Source organism: Mustelus asterias, chromosome 12, assembly GCF_964213995.1.
Source record: "Mustelus asterias chromosome 12, sMusAst1.hap1.1, whole genome shotgun sequence".
Lineage (NCBI taxonomy): Eukaryota > Metazoa > Chordata > Chondrichthyes > Carcharhiniformes > Triakidae > Mustelus > Mustelus asterias.
Genome location: NC_135812.1, coordinates 27,249,850 through 27,273,412, shown reverse-complemented (window position 1 = coordinate 27,273,412; position 23,563 = coordinate 27,249,850). Strand labels below are relative to the sequence as shown.

Here is a 23,563-nt window from a genome sequence, read left to right as displayed (position 1 = left end):
GGAGTCCCGGACCGAGCAGGGACTTTTATACCTCTCCCAGGAGGCGGAGCCTGACTGGGATGTCCCACAACACTACAGTACAAAGGTGTAACAACCCCACCCTAACCCCAACAGCAACAAGTAGCACAACCCAACAGTAACATATGTACATCCTTGTAGTACTGGCCAGACCCTGGCTCAGTACTATCCAGTGGGAACCAACGATGGTTCACCGCATTCACCCCTCCTTTGAGAACAAAGGCCGGCGGGGTACAAAAACAGAATAAAGTGTCAGCAGTCTATAAGTTCAGACGGTCAGGGGGACCGCACCGTCGTTGTGACCTCCTCAATACCGGCGGTGACACCGGAGTAGGCACTTGCGGTGGCGTTCTCCCCAAGGCGGCGTCCAGCTGTTCTTCCACGGACTCACAGGCCGGTTGACCCTGAGGTGACGGTAGTCCATGGGATCCTGACACACCCTGCAGTGGCGATCATCTTCTGGGCTCAGGCAAGCTGTACACGGGAGTAAAAGGGTTAAGCAATGGTCCCGATGCTGCCCGCGCCGTGTCCGGGGAAGAAACAAGAGTTAAAGGGTTTGTAACAGGGGGTATGGGAGCGACAGGGGTTGCTACGTCCCCTGCTGCCGCCAGGTCTCGGATCGAGACCGTGTCCTCTCGCCCGTCAGGGTATGCCACATAGGCATACTGAGGGTTGGCGTGGAGGAGATGGACCTGTTCGACCAACGGGTCGGACTTGCGGGCCCTTACATGTCGCCGCAGGAGGACGGGTCCCGAGTACGTCAACCAAGACGGTAATGAGGTCCCCGAGGAAGACTTCCGAGGGAATGAGAACATCCTCTCGTGGGGAGTAGCATTGGTTGCCGTACACAGGAGGGAGCGAATAGAATGGAGCGCATCAGGGAGCACCTCTTGCCAACGGGAGACTGGAAGACCTTTTGACTTCAACGCCAGTAAGACAGCCTTCCAGACTGTAGCATTCTCACGTTCCACCTGTCCGTTACCCCTAGGGTTGTAGCACGTGGTCCTACTAGAGGCAATCCCGTATGAGAGCAGGAATTGCCTCAAGTCATCGCTCATGAACGATGAGCCCCTGTCGCTATGGATGTAGCCGGGGTACCCGAACAGGGTAAAGAGATCACGGAATGCCTTGATAACCGTGGCAGCGGATGTATCAGAGCAGGGAACAACAAAAGGGAACCGAGAGTACTCATCAATGATATTGAGGAAGTACACATTCCGATCTGTTGAGGGAAGGGGGCCCTTAAAATCGACACTCAGTCTCTCGAAGGGACGAGTGGCCTTGACTAAATGTGCCCGGTCAGGTCGGTAAAAGTGCGGTTTGCATTCCGCGCAAACCCGACAGCTTCTTGTTACTGACCTGACGTCCTCCACCGAGTAAGGCAGGTTGCGGGCTTTTATAAAGTGGTAGAGCCGAGTGACCCCAGGATAGCATAGGTCATTATGGAGGGCCTGCAAACGGTCCTCCTGTATACTGGCGCATGTTCCACGCGAGAGGGCATCCGAGGGCTCATTGAGTTTCCCTGGACGGTACATGATGTCGTAGTTATAGGTGGAGAGTTCAATTCTCCACCGCAAGATCTTGTCATTCTTGATCTTGCCCCTCTGCGTGTTGTTAAACATGAACGCCACGGACCGCTGGTCCGTGATCAGGGTGAACCGTTTTCCCGCCAAGTAATGGCGCCAGTGCCTGACGGCCTCCACAATGGCCTGGGCCTCCTTTTCCACCGCTGAATGCCGAATTTCGGGGCCTTGGAGGGTGCGGGAAAAAAATGCGACGGGCCTGCCCGCCTGGTTAAGTGTGGCGGCCAGGGCGAAATCAGATGCATCGCTCTCCACCTGAAAGGGGATGAACTCGTCAACAGCATGCATCGTAGCTTTTGCAATGTCGGCTTTCAATTTATCGAAGGCCAATCGGGCCTCTGGTGTTAGGGGAAAAGTCGGGGACTTAATGAGCGGACGGGCTTTGTCCGCGTAGTTGGGAACCCACTGCGCATAATAAGAGAAGAAGCCTAAGCATCTTCTCAGTGCTTTTGCACTAGCAGGCAAGGGAAGTTCAGAAAGGGGGCGCATACGGTCTGGATCAGGGCCAATGACCCCGTTTTCCACCACGTATCCTAGGATGGCTAAACGGCGCATACGAAACACACACTTCTCCCTGTTGTAGGTCAAGTTCAGGCGAGATGCAGTGCGTAGGAAGTTCAGGAGATTCGTGTCGTGGTCCTGCTGGTCATGGCCGCAGATGGTGACATTATCCAGGTACGGGAAGGTAGCCCGCAGCCCGTTCTGGTCCACCATTCGGTCCATAGCACACTGGAAGACCGAGACCCCATTGGTGACACCAAAGGGAACCCTGAGAAAGTGATACAAGCGACCATCCGCCTCAAAAGCCGTGTATTGTCGGTCCTCTGGGCGAATGGGGAGTTGGTGGTAGGCAGACTTGAGGTCTATGGTGGAGAACACCCGGTACTGTGCAATCTGATTGACCATATCAGATATGCGCGGGAGAGGATACGCATCCAGCTGCGTATATCGATTAATGGTCTGACTGTAGTCAATGACCATCCGGGGTTTGTTCCCGCTCTTGACCACCACAACCTGCGCTCTCCATGGACTAGCGCTGGGTTGTATGATCCTTTCTTTGAGGAGCCGCTGAACCTCAGATCTAATGAAGATCCGATCCTCAGCGCTGTAACGCCTACTTTTAGTCGCGATGGGCTTGCAGCCTGGCACAAGATTCTGGAACAAGGAGGATGTGGTGATCTTCAGCGTCGAGAGGCTACAGGCGGGGCGCGTTGGGCAATTTGGAGGCTGCTGCTGTTTTTCCACTGCCAGTGAAGGGAGTGGCCCACCGTACTGTAGGATTACACTCCTCAAGTGGACCATGAAGTTTAGTCCGAGAAGTATTGGCGTGCAAAGATACGGCAACACTAGGAGCTTGAAACGCTCGTAAACTGTGCCTTGCACCTTCAAAGTTACCACGCAACTCCCTAGCACGGCGACAGACCGGGACCTCGATGCCATAGAGATTGTCTGTTTGGCAGGTTGAATCTGGAGTCCACACCGCTTCACAGTGTCTGGGTGGATAAAGCTCTCAGTGCTCCCGCTGTCAAACAGACAATAAATCACGTGGTCATTTACCTGGATATTCATCATAGATTTGTCAAGTCTATGAGGCTTGGCCTGGTCCAGGATGATCGACGCCACCGTTGGTTCATGAGCGCCACTGCAGGCAGCTGAAATCGATGAGGAGGACCCCTGCTGGTCGTTCGCGGTCAGTGTCGACCAACATGGCCGCTCCCATGAGTCGCACGTGGGTGAGGACGCCAAACTCAGCGACCCCTGGTGGTCACACACCTCCAACTCCGTCGACCGTAATGGCGTCGTCCTGGCCTCGCATGTGGACGAACCCCTCGATGACTTCGACGACGAAGACCCAAGCTCTGAAGAATCGCAGGCCGCACTGCCGTTCCTGGGTTTAGATCGGCACACTTTCGAATAGTGCCCTTCTTACCGCATGCGGTGCACAACACAGCTTTAGCAGGACACCATTGCCGAGTATGCTTCGCTCCCCCACAGAAGTAGCACCGCGGACCGCCCGGGGCTGCTGCCGTCGTCTGGCCCGAGTGTGAGCACACCATTACACAGCATTTCGAACCCGAGGGACGAGGAGGGATTGGCGACTGCTCCTGCCACGTTGTCTCCACATGGTCCTCCGGATATAATACTAAGCTTTTGGAGGCCATCTCGAGCATCTCCGCTAGCTCGATGGCCTGGGTAAGATCAAGGTTACCCTTCTCCAACAGTTTAAGTCGAAAGTATGATGATCCGACTCCCGCCACAAACGCATCTCGGGCGAGGTCGTTCATGCTCTGCTCAGCCGACACAGCTTTGCAGTTACAGCCCCTGGCTAGCTGTAGGAGCTCGTTCGCCAGACTGCCGTCGTCGAGTGGCTAGGAGGTAACGAGCGTGTATTTCATTGGGTGGTTTGATATAGCGCTTCTTCAGAAGCTCGAGGGCCTTAGTATAATCGGTGGCCGCACGGATCGCGAGGTAGACAGTGTCGCTTACCCTCGCATGGAGGACCCGGAGTCTGTCATCATCTGTGGTGACCGCTGCGGAGGCTGCCAGGTAGTCTTTGAAGCACTTCAGCCAGTGGTCGAAGGTGTTAGAAGCGCCCACCGCACGTGGATCTAGTGTAAGGCGTTCCGGCTTCAGGATCTGCTCCATACTCTCTTTTTTTTTTCTTCAATGAGAGTTTAACAACAGTAAATAAAATTGACGCGCTTCTCAAACACGAGGCCAGGAGCTCGGTAAATGAAAGGCTTTTATTTACTGTAATGAAGCAGCCAGTAATTATATACACTATCCCAGACTGAAGGGGTCCCGGCCAGAGCAGGGACTTTTTATACCTCTCCCAGGAGGCGGAGCCCGACTGGGATGTACCACAACACTACAGTACAAAGGTGTAACAACCCCACCCTAACCCCAACAGCAACAAGTAGCACAACCCAACAGTAACATACGTACATCCTTGTAGTACTGGCCAGACCCTGGCTCAGTACTATCCAGTGGGAATCAACGATGGTTCACCACAAACGGGCTGTGGACCTCTGTCATCCAACACTCTCAGGCAAGGAAACGCAAAGGTAAAAATAAAGTCTTCTACACTGCCTTAACCCAACTTCATAAGAGAAGCAGAGACCACCACATAAGTTTTCCAATTTTCCACACTACCCTATAAATATCAAACATGACTAAAAAAGGTGCTAATTTTATGATGGTTCTGGTATCCCAGTATCAGCTATACCCTGAATTAACATTATGCAAGATATTTCTACATGAATACATTAACTTGTACCCTTTTTTTGTTTTAAGTCTGATTTGGAGACTATTGGCACCAAGTATGCTCATTTCCTCTCCTGCACACTGAAATACTGCTTATCACTGTTTTTCCAGCTACAATGTAATTCCTTTTTAAAAATATATGACCGGTACTTCAATGATGGTTCCAAATTCTAATCAGCAAGAATAAAACTCTAACACTAGAAAGCAACATTTATTTTAAAGCATTTTCCTCAAAGAAAATATTCCTGCATAGTGATATGATGATTACCCTTTTCAGCCTTTAAAGGGACCATCAATTTGTGTTCTGCTATCAGTTCCACCAATAGTGAAGAAAATGTGGAATGTCACCATCTTAAGTGCATAAAAATAAGCCTTCAGCCATTACATGGTTCAAATGAAACAGTGTTTTTGAATTGTGTTTTCGAAGAAACTGCATCACACATGCAAGATAATTTCACACTACTTTTCGACGGACACTTCATAGAATCATAGGAGGCGGCCATTCAACCCATCAAGTCTGCACCAACAACAATCCAACCCCAGGCCCTATCCCCACACATTCATCCCACTAATCCTGGGGTGGCCTGGGGAAAAAAAATTTTTTTTTTTAAGCGCACGGGAGGTTTAAAAAGCAGTCCACACTGTCCAGTGGGCAGCGTCGTTAGCGGGCAGCAGAGCGAGCAGGTAGCAGAGTGCGGGCTGAAGGGCTTTGGCTCAACGGGCTTAGTCGAAAACGGGCGAGGGAGGGTAGGTTTAGTTTTTAGTTGTTTCACCTTTTAAATCTTAAGTTCTTTCCCTGTGGAATGTGAGGAAAGGGGGCATTATGAATGTGAAGCCAGTTTGCTGTTCTCAGTGCCGGATGTGGGAGGTCGTGGGAGCCTCCCAGAAGTGCATATCTGCGCTGGGTGTGTCGAGCTGCGGCTCCTAAGGGACCGAGTTAGGGAACTGGAGCTGCAGCTCGAGGACATTTGTCTGGTCAGGGAAAGCGAGGAGGTGATAGATAGGAGTTATAGGCAGGTGGTCACACCGGGGCCACAAGAAGCAGGCAAGTGGGTCACAGTCAGGAAAGGGAAAAGTCAGGTGGTAAAGAGTACCCCAGTGATTGTGCCCCTTAAAAATAAGTACTCTTGTTTGAGTACTGTTGGGGTGGACAGCCCACCTGGTGGAAGCAGCAGTGGTCGTGCCTCCGGCGCGGAGTCCGGCCTTGTAGCACAGAAGGGTAAGGAAAGGAGGAGGAAGGCAGTGGTGATAGGGGACTCTACAGTGAGGGGGTCAGACAGGCATTTCTGTGGAGGAAGTCGAGAAACGCGGATGGTGGTTTGCCTCCCTGGTGCCAGGATCAGGGATGTTTCTGACCGTACCAAGAAATCCTGAAGTGGGAGGGAGAGGAGCCAGAGGTCGTGGTGCATACTGGTACCACTGACATAGGCAGGAAAGGGGAAGGGGTTATGAAAAGAGAATATAGGAAGTTAGGTAGGGAGTTAAGAAGAAGGAACGCAATGTTAGTAATCTCGGGATTGCTGCCTGTGCCACGGGACAGTGAGGGAAGGAACGGAATAAGGTGGAGGATAAATGTGTGGCTGAGGGATTGGAGCAGGGGTCAGGGATTCAGGTTCCTGGATCATTGGGACCTCTTTAGGGGCAGGTGCGACCTGCATAAAAAGGACAGGTTTCACTTAAATCCCAGGGGGACCAATATCCTGGCGGGAAAGTTTGCTAAGGCTACTGGGGAGTGTTTAAACTAGAATGGTTGGGGGGTGGGAATCGAAATGAGGTGACTGGGAGAGAGGAAGTTAGCTTAAAAATAAAAGGGGCTTGTAGACAGTGTAAGAGGGAGGATAGGCAGGTGGCGGAGAAGGGGAGCGCTCAGACCGAAGGGTTGAGATGTGTGTATTTTAACGCAAGGAGTGTAGTGAACAAAATGGGTGAGCTTAGAGCGTGGATCACTACTTGCAAGTGTTGTGATTTTTATAAATGACCTGGATGAGGAAGTGGAAGGATGGGTTGGCAAGTTTGCTGATGACACAAAGGTTGGTGGGGTTGTGGATAGTGTAGAGGGGTGTCAGCAGTTCAAACGAGACATAGATAAGATGCAAGACTGGCGGAGTAGTGGCAGATGGACTTCAACCCAGATAAGTGTGTGGTGGTTCATTTTGGCATGTCGAATAGGATGAAAGAATATAATATTAAGGGTAAGACACTTGGCAGTGTGGAAAATCAGAAGGATCTTGGGGTCCGGGTTCATAGGACGCTCAAAGCAGCGTCGCAGATGGAGGCTGTGGTTAAGAAGGCTTATGGAATACTGGCCTTCATCAATGGAGGAACTGAGTTTAGAAATCGGGAGATAGTGCTGCAGCTGTATAGGACCCTGGTCAGACCCCACCTGGAGTACTGTGCCCAGTTTTGGTCGCCTCATTACCAAAAGGATGTGGAAGCCATAGAAAGGGTGCAGAGGAGATTTACAAGGATGTTGCCTGGATTAGGTGGCGTGCCTTATGAGGATAGGTCGAGAGAGCTAGGTCTTTTCTCCTTGGAGAGGCGAAGGATGAGAGATGACCTGATAGAGGTGTATAAGGTGTTGAGGGGTATTGATAGAGTGGATTCTCAGAAGCTTTTACCCAGGGCTGAAATGGTTGCCACAAGAGGTCACAGTTTAGGGTGCTGGGGAGTAGGTACAGAGATGTTAGGGGTACGTTTTTCACTCAGAGGGTGGTGGGTGCGTGGAATCGACTGCCGGTAGTGGTGGTGGAGGCGGATTCGATAGGGTCTTTTAAGAGACTTTTGGATAAGTTCATGGAAGTTAGTAAGATAGAGGGTTATAGGTAAGCTTAGTAGGTAGGGACATGTTCGGCGCAACTTGTGGGCCGAAGGGCCTGTTTGTGCTGTAGCTTTTCTATGTTCTATGTTCTTCTAATCCCTCTCACCTACACATCCTGGGACACTAAGGGGCAATTTAGCATGGCTGATCAACCTAACCCGCAGGTCTTTGGAATGTGGGAGGAAACCCACGCAGACACAGGGAGAACGTGCAAATTCCACACAGACAGAATTGAACCCAGGTCATTGGAGCTGTGAGGCAGCAGTGCTAACCACTGTGCCACCATGTGATGCGCAAGGTCCTTCAATTGTAGCAGACAACATTATAGCACTAATTGATAGCATATCACATATAAGCACACCATCTGTAATGCAGGAATAGAAGAACAATTGGCTTCTCATTCCAAGCAAGACTTTTAGCTTGGTCTCCATCATCATTCCATGCTTGCCATGGAATTTTTTCTGCTAACTGTGCGCAATTTCTCCTAATTCAGCACGTTGTCAAAGCAGTCTAAGTTAACAATCCTCCCACTGTGCTGTATTCTTTAGTTATTATTTCATGGGAAGTGGTGTTGCTGGCATGGCCAATATTTGTTGTCTATCCATAATCGCCCTTGAACCGAGTGGCTTGCTAGACCATTTCAGAAGGCAGTTAAGAGTCAACCAAATCTCTGTGGATCTGAAGTTACCTGTCATCCAAAGCAGGCAAGAACAGCATATTTGCTTCCTGAAGGATATTAACAAGTACATTTTTAAAATTCATTCATGGGACATGGGCATCGTTGGCTGACCAGCATTTATTTCCCATCCTTCATTACCCTTGAACTGAGTAGCTTGCTGGGCCATTTCAGAGGACAGTTGAGAGTAAACCACATTGCTGTGGCTCTGGAATCACATGTAGGCCAGACCAGGTAAGGGCGGCAGATTTCCTTCCCTAAAAGACATTAGTGAACCAGATGGGTTTTTCCGACAGTCGACAATGGTTTCATGGTCATCAGTAGATTTTTAATCCCAGATATTTTTCATTGAGTTCAAATTCCACCATCTGCCGTGATGGGTTTCAAACCCAGATCTCCAGAACATTAGATGGGCTTCTGAATTAATAGTCTAGTGATAGTACCACTAAGCCATTGCCTCCCCTAGGTCTTTAAACAATGGTTTGATGCCCACCATTACTAAGGCTAGCTTGTCATTCCAGGTATATTAATTACATTTTAAATTCTACCAGCCGCCATGATGGCATCTGAACACAGTTCCCAGAGCATTAGTCTAGCCCAGTGATGTTGCCACTACATTACCAAATCCCCTGTTACTAGAAAGTTCAAGGATCTTGACCCAGCAACAATCAAGGAATGGCAATATATTTCAAAGTCAGAATGGCATCTGGCTTAGAGGGGCATTTGCAGATGGCGGTCTTCCCATGTGCCTGCTGCTCTTGCCCTCCTAGCTGACAGAGGTTGAGTGTTTGGGAGGTGATCTTTTTCCGAGGCTTTCCAATCCAGCTCTTGGAGGCTTTGATCTCAGAATCTTAAGTTTCATAAGTTTCATTTCCCCTGTTTATCAGGAAACACAGACATAATATCCCTACAGTGCAGAAGGAGGCTATTCATCTTAATTATTATCTTTATTATTATAGCATGAAGATGTGTGAATGTATTAGTTGGCCACAGAATTCTGACCACTGCCTTCATTTGATCATTAATAAAGTCCCATAATGGCTACCTTTTCTCTCAATTACTTTCCACTTCAGAATACAAGTGTATTTTGGATATCTGTGTATCCTTCAACACTGTGCTATCCAAATATTAAACACTGGTTCCATAATAAAATTATTGCATGCCTCCTACTTTAGTTTCCTCGGAGTGCATAGCACAGGGCCAAGAAATGGGGCATAACTACATGGGAGTGAGCAGATTACCTAAAGATAAGCATGGGAAAGCTGTCACGTAGTCTATAATTATGAAGATGCTCTCGTGATAACAATGACTAACGTCTATATCTCAAGATCCATGCTTTTTCCTCATAGAACAGGAAATGGAAATTATACAATTACAATACTGAGTTCAAAGTAGGTGATTGCTCAGATTAAGTCTGACAGATGGTCAATACAATATCTTATTTTTCGGATCGTATCAGCTATCTTCCTGCTTCCACAACAATGGCTGATCAACATTAGTCCAGCTTGATTAGTTAAAGAGTTTTAATATATTTGCCCCAACTACATCTGTATTTCTAGATGAAGTAAACTTCGCTTCTATGTAATTATAGAACTCAAAATACTGTCAATGCTGTCAACATAAGTCATCACGGCCTCTTAACCTCAAGGCGTCCGTGAGCCAATCCATTTAGCAACACTGTTCAGGCTGTTGTACAGAGCAAACAAAAGTCTGTACTCGCAATTTTATAATGTAGAACAGCAGGCTGCAGGAAAACAAACCAGGAAGGCTTTTCATGTTTTATTTGTTCAGGTGGCTGGAACACAAAGCCTGTCTTTCTATGAATGCCAAACGAAGCTTCAGTGTGGAAAACACAGTGCCAGAAATCCTCTCATTTCCTCCATCTCTTCTGTCCTTAGATCCATCTCCACAACATGACAGGTCCTTATTAATAGGTGGTACTAAGTTCTCTGATAATTACAAACACAAAAAAAAACGAAGTGGGAGGAGGTGACTTTGGACCAATGGTTCCCAAAAGCTTTCCACCTCTGGGGTGTTCCTCACTTCATGTTTGAGTTCACGGTAGGCTAATTGATAAAGGTGGATTGCCATGAATAGTCAACAAATTACATTATCATTGTATCATACAAATTCCAGGTTAGTAGAAAACAATCGACAGACTTTGGTCTTTCTTTATCAAGTGATTCCTATGTCTCTATGTTCTGTACACAAATGCATGTAGCGTAAGAAACAAAATGAGTTGGAAGCACAAATATAGCTTAAAGGATGTCAGATGATTGTTTTGAAAGAGACCTGGCTACAAGCAGGTCATGAACTGAATAATCCAGGATATTGGGCCTCTTGAAGTGACAGGGAAAGTAACAATTTTGATAAAAAGAAAAATAAACTACATCAATAGAAAATAGAGATTTCAATAAGGGTGATCAAGGAAGTAATAAAGTGCCCGAAAGGATTACGAAAAAAAAGCTTGCAAGCCATATCAAGTTAAAAGCAGGCTTAGCATAAATAAATAGATGTTGCTGTGTTTGTTGGATAACTAAGCTTTGGATGCTTCAAAATGCTTAAATTGGGAGAAGGTAAACAAATTCATTGATTCCTGAGCTTTACCTGAATTATTGAGAAGTTAAGTTTAATTCTCCACGGGACTCATGGATATCAACATTTCAAAGTTTGAATATGGTGCAGACGTATTTCACAACTCAATGTACAAATGTGAAACTTTGTAAAGTGATAGCAAGAAGATAGAAATAATTATTTTTTAGTTTACCTCAAATTACCCTTCACATTTTTTCTAACAGGATGTTGAAAGAAATGTGGAAGTTCCAGTATGCAGTTAAGTGGTAGCATTTGTATATTACACACATTTTACTGAGAATGTAGATTATGGTTTGGCACTGACCCTTCAAAACAGGATGATCCCAGGTCTTCGACCTGCCCAATCAGCTGATCAGGGAGGTGGTAGCTATGATACTTTTAATTACAGTGTTTCTTGGAGGGAGAAGGAAAAATGAGACTTGTTTTTGCCTGATCTGCATGCACTGACCACTGCAGAAAAGTGCCAGTGTTAATTATCAGGTGAGCACTGACTCAGAGTCTGCGTTGTCCAAACTCATATGAAGGAAGTCGGTAATCTGGGGAGGTGATGGAGAAATGTTTTCAACAATAACCACTTGCATTTATGTGGCACACTTAACATAGAAAAACACCTCAAAGCACTCCACAGAGGCATGAATCAGAAATTAGCAGACACGGTGCTGAAGGAAGAGCTTCTTAGAAAGACCGTCAAAAAGCTTGGTCAAAGATATGGGGTTTAAGGAAGATCTTAAAGAAGAAGTGGGAGGAGGTGGAGAAACAGTGGGGTTTATGTAGGGAATTTCAAAGCGAGATAACTGAAGGCATAACCACCAATGTCGTGGTGAGAGCGATGTCAGTGCATAAATGGTTTGGAGGACATGGAGGGCACCAGAGTCAGAGAAAAGGGAGGAAAAAAAAAAACTGATGGGGAAAATTTTGCAGGGAATGCAAACTATTCCAAGAAATTAAGAGCATGGGAGAGTCCCTTGCTATTGATTCTGTATTGTTCTTAAAAGTGCAAAATCTATGTTATAAAAATTGATTTATGTTACCAATTAAAGAACTCACAATTGGCTTTTTTATTTCTCCTGTCTATGCACTGACATTCTCAGAAAAATGGGGAATATTCAGAAAACATTTGACCAACTGATGCTGAAAGCAAAATATCTATTGCAACAGCTTACCGAAGCCAGCAAAACGGACAATAGTGAGAACAGAGCAGGCACAATCTCCTTGGAAACTATAACTGGGAGATAGAAGTGGATAGCAAAGCAGGTTGGGAGAAAGTGGAGAACTGACGTTACAATGCTAGTATTGGAGAAATCGGCTCTTCACAATTCTCAAAAATATATTTATTAATGGGTTTCTATTAGAAGAGTAAACAGAACCCCTGATAACTGCTGGGGACATTATCGCTACAACATGAAAAGAGGGTTGATTAATCTCCATTTCTTATTCCAGGAAAAAGGAATAGAAACTGTTCCCATTTTGATTGGAAACTGGTAGACACAATAAGGGTTTTAATTAAGCTTGTTGTTGAAAGAATTAATTAAAACAGCATCAGCAATTTATATTGGTCATCAGTTTTACACATTGAAGCTAAAAAGGTATTTGAATCTCCAGTCTTGTTTTGAGATATATTTTAAACATATAAAGTAAGGTTTATTTATTAGTCGCAAGTAGGCTTACATTAATATTGCAATGAAGTTACTGTGAAAATCCCCTAGTCGCCACACTCCGGCGCCTGTTCGGGTACACTGAGGGAGAATTTAGCATGGCCAATTCACCTAACCTGCACATCTTTGGACTGTGGGGGGAAACCGGAGCATCCGGAGGAGACCCACACAGACACGAGGAGAATGTGCAAACTCCACACAGACAGCGACCCAAGCCAGGAATTGAACCCGGGTCCCTGGTGCTATGAAGCAGCAGTGCCAACCACTGTGTCACCATGCCGCCCCATAATTGTGCAGTCTTGAGTTAAGTCAAAGCTTGCTGATCTACTTTACTTCTGCTTTCCCAGCATTTCAAAGACAATTTAAAGTATGTCTGTAACAGGATAATTAATAGCTTGCTGATGTAAACAATACAGTAAAAGCAATGGGTAAAAGTTTATGGAAACTACTTGAATTTAAGATTAATGTGTATGTACAGGAAAAAGGGAGTAAGTGTATGTAGCGACTTTCCCTATTCCTCTGAACTCTACCCACCTCTCACAATATAACAAAACTAACCATCTTTATAACACCACACAAAGCATTTTTTTTTTAATTTGAATCCTTGGGTCGAAAATACCAGCATGTGTATGCCACCACAGCCCTGTATTCCAGAGAGAGTGGTACACCATATTCAATACATTAATTTAAAGCTTCCTATTTGCAGTGTGCATCTGAAGCTCATGAGCCTAATCCTGCGTAAATTCAATTCAACTGGAGTGAATTGATAATGTGGAACTCGAAAAACTGCCTATCAATGGAGTTATGTGCTGACAGACCTCATCTCATTGATATTTCCTGTAAAGTACTTCATAATCCTCAACGCTAAACTGCTTGGTTCCAAACATATACAGAGTATATCTGCAAAAATATTTCTTTCTTGCTCAAAATATTTACCTCTTCAGTAATAACCTCCATTACAGTCGATTGAAGACAGATAAAAATGACATAGATAAGTTAGATATTAACATAAAATGCTGACAAATGTTCTGTCTTTCTTTTGTTTTTATTTCAGATTTCTAGCATCTGCAGTATTTTGCTTTGGTACATGGACAGATGATTCAATCTGTAATATTTCTGCAGAATGCATCTCAGCGTGAACTATAGAACAATAGTTACCACATTTCTCTCAATTATAAATATTCAAATTCTAAATTGTAAACTTCTGCCACTGACACAAACTCACCGCCATTGACAATTTAAATGATCCTTGCAGCAGCTCCTTTTGGACACAGATAGTGTGGGTCAACGATTCTCCTATCGAGGGAAGGGAGCCAGAATTAAGTATTAACCCGGGGAACTGGCTCCTGGGAGCCAGGCTCCTAAAATCTGATCTGAAGAAGTGCTGATATAAAAACAGCTTTACTTTTTAACTACTCCAATCAACGAAAGGTTCTGCAATATTTAGATGTTGATTGGTTGTCAAGATAGCCTGCCGTTTTGAAAGCATAGGTCCCATTATGTGTCTTTTCGAACATTCGTGCATAATAATACATTATGTGACAGCCATAAGTGCATCTGAGTCACCATTAAACCCTGGCACAGAGCTTCACAGCGGAATTGGATCATACACAACAGTATGCTACATTTCAATTGATTGTGTTGCCTAGTAGGTACAATACATTAACACTGAATACTCTATTTATCACAGCATTTAGGTAGTCAAGTTTCCAGTTTTAAATTGATTAAAAGTGTCACAATTTGTTGCCTGTAACATAGTTGATTAATAATTTCCTTCCTAGAGTTGCTGCAATGTTTAACAAAATTAGTCAATTCTCAAGGCAAATCTAAGTACGGAACTCACCAGAATATAGAGCAGTGATCACCGACTCTCTATGGAATACAGGGCTGTGGGTGCTGACTCTCACTGGAATACAGGGCTGTGGGCGCTGACCCTCACTGGAATACAGGGCTGTGGGCGCTGACTCTCACTGGAATACAGGGCTGTGGGTGCTGACTCTCACTGGAATACAGGGCTGTGGGCGCTGACTCTCACTGGAATACAGGGCTGTGGGCGCTGACTCTCACTGGAATACAGGGCTGTGGGCGCTGACTCTCACTGGAATACAGGGCTGTGGGCACGGACTCTCACTGGAATACAGGGCTGTGAGTGCTGACTCTCACTGGAATACAGAGCTGTGGGTGCGGACTCTCACTGGAATACAGGGCTGTGGGCGCGGACTCTCACTGAAATACAGAGCTGTGAGTGCTGACTCTCACTGGAATACAGAGCTGTGGGTGCTGACTCTCACTGGAATACAGGGCTGTGGGTGCAGACTCACTGGAATACAGGGCTGTGGGTGCTGACTCTCACTGGAATACAGGGCTGTGGATGCTGACTCTCACTGGAATACAGGGCTGTGGGTGCTGACTCTCACTGGAATACAGGGCTGTGGATGCTGACTCTCACTGGAATACAGGGCTGTGGGTGCTGACTCTCACTGGAATACAGGGCTGTGGATGCTGACTCTCACTGGAATACAGGGCTGTGGATGCTGACTCTCACTGGAATACAGGGCTGTGGATGCTGACCCTCACTGGAATACAGGGCTGTGGATGCTGACTCACTGGAATACAGGCTGTGGGTGCTGACTCTCACTGGAATACAGGGCTGTGGATGCTGCCTCTCACTGGAATACAGGGCTGTGGGTGCTGACTCTCACTGGAATACAGGGCTGTGGGTGCTGACTCTCACTGGAATACAGGGCTGTGAGTGCTGACTCTCACTGGAATACAGGGCTGTGGGTGCTGACTCTCACTGGAATACAGGGCTGTGGGTGCTGACTCTCACTGGAATACAGGGCTGTGGGTGCTGACTCTCACTGGAATACAGGGCTGTAGGTGCTGACTCTCACTGGAATACAGAGCTGTGGGAGCTGACACTCACTGGAATACAGGGCTGTGGGTGCAGACCCTCACTGAAATACAGGGCTGTGGGTGCTGAGCACTGGAATAGAGAGTTCGGGTGCTGACTCTCACTGAAATACAGGGCTGTGGGTGCTGAGCACTGGAATAGAGAGTTCGGGTGCTGACTCTCACTGGGATACAGGGCTGTGGGTGCTGACTCTCACTAGAATACAGGGCTGTGGGCGCTGACCCTCACTGGAGTACAGGGCTGTGGGTGCTGACCCTCACTGGAATACAGGGCTGTGGGTGCTGACTCTCACTGGAATACAGGGCTGTGGGTGCTGACTCTCACTGGAATACAGGGCTGTGGGTGCTGACTCTCACTGGAATACAGGGCTGTAGGTGCTGACTCTCACTGGAATACAGGGCTGTGGGAGCTGACACTCACTGGAATACAGGGCTGTGAGTGCTAACTCTCACTGGAATACAGAGCTGTGGGCGCTGACCCACTGGAATACAGGGCTGTGGGCGCTGACCCTCACTGGAATACCGGGCTGTGGGTGCAGACCCTCACTGGAATACGGGGCTGTGGGCGCTGACTCTCACTGGAATACAGGGCTGTGGGCGCTGACTCTCACTGGACTACAGGGCTGTGGGCGCTGACTCTCACTGGACTACAGGGCTGTGGGCGCTGACCCTCACTGGAATACAGGGCTGTGGGTGCTAACCCTCACTGGAATAGAGGGCTGTGGGTGCAGACCCTCACTGGAATACAGGGCTGTGGGTGCAGACCCTCACTGGAATACAGGGCTGTGGGTGCTGAGCACTGGAATAGAGAGTTCGGGTGCTGACTCTCACTGGACTACAGGGCTGTGGGCGCTGACCCTCACTGGAATACAGGGCTGTGGGTGCTGACCCTCACTGGAATACAGGGCTGTGGGTGCTGACCCTCACTGGAATACAGGGCTGTGGGTGCTGACTCTCACTGGAATACAGGGCTGTGGGCGCTGACCCTCACTAGAATACAGGGCTGTGGGCGCTGACCCTCACTGGAATACAGGGCTGTGGGCGCTGACTCTCACTGGCATACAGGGCTGTGGGTGCTGACTCTCACTGGAATACGGGGCTGTGGGCGCTGACTCTCACTGGAATACAGGGCTGTGGGTGCTGACTCTCACTGGCATACAGGGCTGTGGGTGCTGACTCTCACTGGCATACAGGGCTGTGGGCGCTGACTCTCACTGGCATACAGGGCTGTGGGTGCTGACTCTCACTGGAATACAGGGCTGTGGGTGCTGACTCTCACTGGCATACAGGGCTGTGGGCGCTGACTCTCACTGGCATACAGGGCTGTGGGTGCTGACTCTCACTGGAATACAGGGCTGTGGGTGCTGACTCTCACTGGAATACAGGGCTGTGGGTGCTGACTCTCACTGGAATACAGGGCTGTGGGTGCTGACTCTCACTGAAATACAGGGCTGTGGGTGCTGACTCTCACTGAAATACAGGGCTGTGGGTGCTGACTCTCACTGAAATACAGGGCTGTGAGCGCTGTCCCAGTGGAATACAGGGCTGTGAGTCCCACATGGCAGGTTGGTTAAGGTGGTTAAGGCTCATGGGATACAAGGAGAAGTGGCTCGATGGGTGGAGAACTAACTTGGCCATAGGAGACAGAGGGTAGCAGTCGAAGGGTCTTTTTCCGGCTGGAGGTCTGTGACTTTAACCTGGTGTTGTTAAACTTCTTACTGTGTTTACCCCAGTCCAACGCCGGCATCTCCACATCATGACCAGTGGTGTTCCGCAGGGCTCTGTACTGGGACCTCTGCTATTTGTGATATATATAAATGATTTGGAAGAAGGTGTAACTGGTGTAATCAGCAAGTTTGCGGATGACACGAAGATGGCTGGAATTGCGGATTGCGAAGAGCATTGTCGGGCAATACAGCAGGATATAGATAGGCTGGAAAATTGGGCGGAGAGGTGGCAGATGGAGTTTTATCCGGATAAATGCGAAGTGATGCATTTTGGAAGAAATAATGTAGGGAGGAGTTATACAATAAATGGCAGAGTCATCAGGAGTATAGAAACACAGAGGGACCTAGGTGTGCAAGTCCACAAATCCTTGAAGGTGGCAACACAGGTGGAGGTGGTGAAGAAGGCATATGGTATAGAACATATAGAACATAGAAAGCCACAGCACAAACAGGCCCTTCGGCCCACAAGTTGCGCCGATCACATCCCCACCTCTAGGCCTATCTATAGCCCTCAATCCCATTAAATCCCATGTACTCATCCAGAAGTCTCTTAAAAGACCCCAACGAGTTTGCCTCCACCACCACCGACGTCAGCCGATTCCACTCACCCACCACCCTCTGAGTGAAAAACTTACCCCTGACATCCCCCCTGTACCTACCCCCCAGCACCTTAAACCTGTGTCCTCTCGTAGCAACCATTTCAGCCCTTGGAAATAGCCTCTGAGAGTCCACCCTATCCAGACCCCTCAACATCTTGTAAACCTCTATCAGGTCACCTCTCATCCTTCGTCTCTCCAGGGAGAAGAGACCAAGCTCCCTCAACCTATCCTCATAAGGCATGCCCCCCAATCCAGGCAACATCCTTGTAAATCTCCTCTGCACCCTTTCAATGGCTTCAACATCTTTCCTGTAATGAGGTGACCAGAACTGCGCGCAGTACTCCAAGTGGGGTCTAACCAGGGTCCTATAAAGCTGCAGCATTATCTCCCGACTCCTAAACTCAATCCCTCGATTAATGAAGGCTAGTACGCCATACGCCTTCTTGACCGCATCCTCCACCTGCGAGGCCGATTTAAGAGTCCTATGGACCCGGACCCCAAGGTCCTTCTGATCCTCTACACTGCTAAGAATGGTACCCTTCATTTTATACTGCTGCTCCATCCCATTGGATCTGCCAAAATGGATCACTACACACTTATCCGGGTTGAAGTCCATCTGCCACTTCTCCGCCCAGTCTTGCATTCTATCTATGTCTCGCTGCAACTTCTGACATCCCTCCAAACTATCCACAACACCACCTACCTTGGTGTCGTCAGCAAACTTACCAACCCATCCCTCCACTTCCTCATCCAGGTCATTTATGAAAATGACAAACAGCAAGGGTCCCAGAACAGATCCCTGGGGCACTCCACTGGTCACTGACCTCCATGCAGAGAAAGACCCCTCCACAGCCACTCTCTGCCTTCTGCAGGCAAGCCAGTTCTGGATCCACAAGGCAACAGCCCCTTGGATCCCATGCCCTCTCACTTTCTCAAGAAGTCTTGCATGGGGGACCTTATCGAACGCTTTGCTGAAGTCCATATAGACCACATCCACCGCTCTTCCTTCGTCAATGTGCTTGGTCACATTTTCAAAGAACTCAACCAGGCTCGTAAGGCACGACCTGCCCCTGACAAAGCCGTGCTGACTACTTTTGATCATACTAAACTTCTCTAGATGATCATAAATCCTGTCTCTCAGGATCCTCTCCATCAACTTACCAACCACTGAGGTTAGACTCACCGGTCGGTAATTTCCCGGGCTGTCCCTGTTCCCTTTCTTGAATATAGGGACCACATCCGCAATCCTCCAATCCTCCGGAACCTCTCCCGTCTCCATCGACGATGCAAAGATCATCGCCAAAGGCTCCGCAATCTCCTCCCTCGCCTCCCACAGTAACCTGGGGTACATCCCATCCGGTCCCGGCGACTTACCAACCTTGATGCCATTCAATAGTTCCAACACATCCTCTTTCTTTATGTCCACATGCTCGATCCTTTCTGTCCTCCGCAATCCAGCAGTACAACCACCCAGATCCCTTTCCACCGTGAATACCGAGGTAAAGTATTCATTAAGCAGCTCCGCCATTTCTAACGGTTCCGCACAAACTTTTCCCCCTTCACCTTTTAAGGGTCCTATGCCTTCACATCTCATCCTTTTACTCTTGACATATTTGTAGAAAGCCTTGGGATTCTCCTTAATCTTACCCGCCAAGGTCTTCTCATGACCCCTTCTCGCTCTCCTAATTTCCTTCTTAAGCTCCTTCCTACATCGCGTATACTCCTCTAAATCCTTAACACCTCCTAGCTCTCTGAACCTTCTGTACGCCTCTCTTTTCTTATTCACCAGGTTCATCACAACCTTCGTGCACCACGGTTCCCGTACCCTACCAACACCCCCCTGTCTCATCGGAACGTTGTCATGCAGAGCTCCAGACAAACATTCCTTGAAAATCCTCCACTTTCCTTCGGTACTTTTCCCCAAGAATGCCTCCTTCCAATTTACCCGTCTAATTTCCTCCCTGATGACACTGTATTTCCCTTTACTCCAGAGAAACACTTTCCTAGCCTGCCTGACCCTATCTCTTTCCAATGCTATCGTGAAGGAGATAGAATTATGATCGCTATCCCCAAGATGCTCACCCACCGAGAGATCCTCCACCTGTCCAGGTTCATTAGCCAGCACCAGATCAAGAACAGCCTCTCCTCTAGTAGGCTTATCCACATACTGTGTCAGGAAACTCTCCTGGACACACCTAACAAACTCCTCTCCATCCAAACCCCTAGCCCTAGGGATATTCCAATCTATGTTTGGGAAATTAAAATCTCCCATCACGACAACTCTGTTATTCCTACATCTCTCCAGGATCTGTTTCCCCATCTGCTCCTCAACATCTCTGTTACTATTGGGCGGCCTATAGAAAACACCCAGCAAAGTTACCGACCCCTTCCTGTTCCTAACCTCCACCCACAGAGATTCCGTAGTCAGTCCCTCCACGGCGTCCACCTTCTCTACAGCCGTGACACTATCCCTGATCAACAGTGCCACTCCCCCCCCTCTCTTGCCTCCCTCCCTGTCCTTCCTGAAACATCTAAAACCCGGCACCTGAAGCACCCAGTCCTGTCCCTGAGACATCCAAGTCTCCGTAATGGCCACCACATCACAATTCGAAGCAGCAATCCACGCTCCAAGCTCATCCACTTTATTCACTACACTCCTGGCATTAAAATAGACACATCTCAGACCTTCAGCCTGAGCACTTCCCTTCTCCCTCACTCGTCTAACCTCCCTCTTACCCTGTCTACATTCCTTATCTATTTGCGAGCTAACCTCCTCGCTCTCAGTCCCCTCATTTCGATTCCCTCCCCCCAACCTTTCTAGTTTAAAGTCTCACCAGTAGCCTTAGCCAACCTTCCCGCCAGGATATTGGTCCCCCTGGGATTCAAGTGCCACCCGTCTTTTTTAAACAGGTCACACCTGCCCCTAAAGAGGTCCCAATGATCCAAGTACCCAAATCCTTGTCCCTTGCTCCAGTCCCTCAGCCACGCATTAATTCTCCACCGATTCCTGTTCTCACTCTCCTGCGGCACAGGCAGCAATCCCGAGATTACTACCTTTGCATTCCTCTTTCTCAGCTGTCTACCCAACTCCCTATATTCTCTTTTCATGACCCCTTCCCTCTTCCTACCTATGTCAGCAGTACCTATATGCATCACGACCTTGGGCTCCTCTCCCTCCCCCTTCAGGATTTCTGGGACTCGACCAGAGACATCCCGGACCCCTGCACCAGGGAGGCAAACCACCATCCGAGAGTCCCGTCTGTGTCCGCAAAAACGCCTATCTGACCCTCTCACCGTAGAGTCCCCAATTAGCACTACCCTCCTTTCCTTACCCCTTTGCACTACTGGGCCAGGCTCAGCTCCAGAGACACTGCCACCGCTGCTTCCCCCAGGTGGGCTGTCCACCCCAGTAGTACTCAGACAGGAGTACTTATTATTAAGGGGCACATCCACCGGGGTGCTCACCATCACCCGAGCTTTCTCCTTCCTCACTGTTACCCAGTTACCCTCCTCCCGTGGTCCCGGTGTGACCACCTGCCGATAGCTCCTGTCAATGACCTCCTCACTATCCCTAACCCGGCGAAGGTCCTCGAGCTGCAATTCCAGTTCCCTAACATGGTCCCTTAGGAACCGCAGCTCAACACACCCAGCACAGATATGGTCGTCTGGGAGGCTAGGAGCCTCCAGGACCTCCCACATCCTACATTGGGAACAACATACTGGCCTGACAGTCATACTTGCCCTTTTAAACACAGGGAAAAAAGTGAATGAAGATTATTCCTCTCTGTTCCAAATTATTTCTACCAAGGTACCCGGAGAAAAGTAACTTATAAATAAAATTTTTTAAAAATAAGAAACTCACCCCTGCTCGCCCTTTCTGCCTAAGCCCGATGAGCCAAAGCCCCTCAGTTCTCACTCAGCTCCGTCTCACTCCGCTGCCCGCTCCCAACGCTGCCCGCTAGATAGTGGGACCTGCCTTTTAAACCTCCTGTGCACTAAAAAAAAAACTCAAGAGACCCTTCCCAGTAAACCCCGCGGCCACTGCCGGTTGCGCGCCAAAATTTAAAACTAAATTAAATAAATAAATAACACCCGCGGAAAAGTACTTAAAACTAATTCTTACCCCAAAAATCCTGTCACCAGTCACAGCTCTGCCTTTCTCCACAGCAACAAGAGGACTAACCTCCCAACTAACTGACTTATACAGAACTTTTGACCCTTCCCAGTAAACCCCGCGGCCACTGCCGGTTGCGCGCCAAAATTTAAAACTAAATTAAATAAATAAATAACACCCGCGGAAAAGTACTTAAAACTAATTCTTACCCCAAAAATCCCGGTATGCTTGCCTTTATAGGACGGGGTATAGAGTATAAAAGCTGGAGTCTGATGATGCAGCTGTATAGAACGCTGGTTAGGCCACATTTGGAGTACTGCGTCCAGTTCTGGTCGCCGCACTACCAGAAGGACGTGGAGGCATTGGAGAGAGTGCAGAGAAGGTTTACCAGGATGTTGCCTGGTATGGAGGGTCTTTGCTATGAGGAGAGATTGGGTCGACTGGGGTTGTTCTCCTTGGAAAGACGGAGAATGAGGGGAGATCTAATAGAGGTATACAAGATTATGAAGGGTATAGATAGGGTGAACAGTGGGAAGCTTTTTCCCAGGTCGGAGGTGACGATCACGAGGGGTCACGGGCTCAAGCTGAGAGGGGCGAAGTATAACTCAGACACCAGAGGGATGTTTTTTACACAGAGGGTGGTGGGGGCCAGGAATGCGCTGCCAAGTAAGGTGGTGGAGGCAGGCACGCTGACATCGTTTAAGACTTACCTGGATAGTCACATGAGCAGTCTGGGAACGGAGGGTTACAAACGATTGGTCTGGTTGGACCAAGGAGCGGCACAGGCTTGGAGGGCCGAAGGGCCTGTTTCCTGTGCTGTACTGTTCTTTGTTCTTTGACTCTCACTGGAATACAGGGCTGTGGGAGCTGACACTCACTGGAATACAGGGCTGAGAGTGCTAACTCTCACTGGAATACAGGGCTGTGGGCGCTGACTCTCACTGGAATACAGGGCTGTGGGCGCTGACTCTCACTGGAATACAGGGCTGTGGGTGCTGACCCACTGGAATACAGGGCTGTGAGCGCTGATCCACTGGAATACAGAGCTGTGGGTGCTGACTCTCACTGGAATACAGGGCTGTGGGCACTGACCCTCACTGGAATACAGGGCTGTGGGCGCTGACCCTCACTGGAATACAGGGCTGTGGGCGCTGACCCTCACTGGAATACAGGGCTGTGGGTGCTGACTCTCACTGGAATACAGGGCTGTGGGCGCTGACCCTCACTGGAATACAGGGCTGTGGGTGCTGACCCTCACTGGAATACAGGGCCGTGGGAGCTGACACTCACTGGAATACAGGGCTGTGAGTGCTAACTCTCACTGGAATACAGAGCTGTGGGCGCTGACTCTCACTGGAATACAGGGCTGTGGGTGCTGACCCACTGGAATACAGGGCTGTGGGCGCTGACCCACTGGAATACAGGGCTGTGGGTGCTGACCCACTGGAATACAGGGCTGTGGGTGCTGACCCTCACTGGAATACAGGGCTGTGGGCGCTGACTCTCACTGGAATACAGGGCTGTGGGCGCTGCCACTCACTGGAATACAGGGCTGCGAGTGCTGACTCACTGGAATACAGGGCTGTGGGTGCTGACTCTCA

General features: G+C 48.5%; 1 protein-coding gene across 10 annotated transcripts in view; it reads right to left on the bottom strand.

Moving 5' to 3' along the window:
* LOC144501332 (rab effector Noc2-like) overlaps positions 1 to 23,563 on the bottom strand; it is a 235,784-nt gene that overhangs the window by 202,216 nt on the left and 10,005 nt on the right. The window contains exon 1 of one of the 10 annotated variants that reach the window (XM_078224955.1): positions 13,835 to 13,943. The exons of the other annotated variants lie outside the window; for them this stretch is intronic. The gene's annotated coding sequence lies outside the window, so the exon portion shown is untranslated. Of the gene's footprint in view, positions 1 to 13,834; positions 13,944 to 23,563 lie in introns of those variants that run through there. 10 annotated transcript variants of the gene reach the window in all.